Source organism: Corticium candelabrum, chromosome 6, assembly GCF_963422355.1.
Source record: "Corticium candelabrum chromosome 6, ooCorCand1.1, whole genome shotgun sequence".
NCBI lineage: Eukaryota > Metazoa > Porifera > Homoscleromorpha > Homosclerophorida > Plakinidae > Corticium > Corticium candelabrum.
In genome coordinates this window covers 6670118-6672359 of record NC_085090.1, presented here as the reverse complement: position 1 = coordinate 6672359, position 2242 = coordinate 6670118, and positions in this window count along the sequence as shown.

Here is a 2242-nt window from a genome sequence, read left to right as displayed (position 1 = left end):
TAAAGGGGCAAATTTTCGCTGGGCAAAATTTTCGTGGTCTCTCTCACAGAGACCATTTCGCGGGGCAAAATTTTCGCTCTTCGGCTTTTGTGAATAGTCACGTGATTCTGTCACGTGCTGATATTGTCTTGTTATGCTTCTCAAGTGGTTGCGTAAAGCGGGGGATGAGGAGAAACGACCGTGTCTCCCCCAATCTACTGGTGTTCCTGGAGTACGTCCGGCTGCAGTGAAGGCTGCAAATGACTGTGTGGTACAAGATCTTCTCCAGAGGGTACAGCACGTTCCTAGCGGAAAGCGGAAAAGTATAACATTAGTGTTGTGTTGTGTTTGATTAATTAATAATAACATTAACGCAATCTTGCAGAGGACGTTACTGCCTGGCAGCCACGCCCACATACGGACCGCACAGTTTCACAGAAATTTTCGCGCGGGTTTAATTTTCGAGGAAACGTTTACAACCGTGAATATAGCGAAAATTTTACCCACGCGAAAATTTGCCGCTTTACAGTACTCATTTTAAATTTCGTATCAACAATTGTTTGTTGATCAATAATTTGGGCACACACCTTTGGGCACACAATAATTTGGGCACACACACACTCTCTCTCTCTCTCTCTCTCTCTCTCACACACACACACACACACACACACACACACACACACACACACACACACACACAACAATTCTACCTAGAAATTATTGTCGCCTGCATACGTAGCGACTATACACGATCAGGCATGCACACAAGTCACAATTAATTTCAAATTCTCCCTTGTCGGTCTTCCTTTTCGTTTTATTGTAAAGTAGCCCTGGGGACGGACAGAAGCCAGACTATACAACCGATCTCTGGTTCTGCACTGATGATGATGATGATGATGGTGATGAGAGGATGGCTGTGAAGGAGGGCGATGCCAATTTTATAGGAGAGGGAGAAATAACGTCCCCAGAGCCTCTCATAAGACGTTTGAGGATGTGCCGATACGATGCCTCCGTGACCTTGAGAAGGCTGTAAGATCAATTAATGTTGTGGTCGCATGAAAATCGCGTCTTTGCCTTCTTGTTTTTATGGATACAATTTGGCTAGCATTTCAGAAAATAGAATTAAATGTTTTGTGGATCCCGCAACAGCGGAAAGGTGTACGAGTGGCAACGTATAGCAAATTCTCCCAAATACTCAAGCTAGTCTCTCTCCGCCTCTTCCTCTAATTCCTCCCCGCTTTAGAGTGACAAACAGAGGAATGGCAGGGTACTAGCTCCAAACCACCACATCATGTAGTAGATAGTACAGTAGTTTTGCACGTTTATTTTACTAAATGTAGTACAGTATCAGTCTTTATGGCTATTAATTACAATGTTGTGTTGCAATGGTTGTTAAACTCTTACAAGTTGTGACTGCCTGATCTTAAAAAATTGCAGCCCGGCCACCTTCCTATATGCTTACAAATTAAATTTAACTTGTCTGCTCGTTAAACATCCTGTTTAGTTGGCATGTCTGCTAAATCCAAGTCTTCCATGAGACCACTACAGATGTCACTGAGCCTCTGCTCTCTTTCTGGAAGGTTGCTCAGTGTGTTGGCCCAGGCTCCTACAAATGCTGAACTGGCGTTCTCTGTAGCTGCTGAGAGGCCAAAGCCGCCATGTTTGATGGCCAAAGTGAGCTGTTGCTGTTGTCTGGCTGTTAGTTTCCTGCCAATGATGTTCTCAAACGTAGTATTGATTTCTTTGTCATGCTGACTGGCCACAGAAGAAGCCAGCCGTGGAAGGACAGTGCATAGGAGATGCATGACTTTAGGCACTCCACAATATCGTAAAAGTAATGCAGTTGACTAACTATCATGGAGCATTGGTAATTTTGATAGCAAGACTTCTCGCACTCAACTAACCTTGAACAAACTCATTCATTTAGTCATTCATTGGTTTTACGTTTGTTGCACACTGGCTGACCACTGAATCGTTACAAAAAATTAAGCAGTCATTCAATGAGAAAATCTAAGAACTACTACAGAAACGGCCTAGGCGAGAGAGAAATAGAGGTAGGTCTCATGTTTATGTTGAGACAAGTGTAATATAGAATGAGCTATTAAGAATAATACCGTATACTCGCTCGAGCCTTGCCCCAGGCCTCAAGTCAGTCCCATCCTTATTTTGGCCTAGATTCTAAAATTTTCATACCTCTTTTGTTTAATTGGTGGTAATTGGCACTTTCTAAAGAGACTGCCTGCTAGAGTTGCGCTGCCTGTAT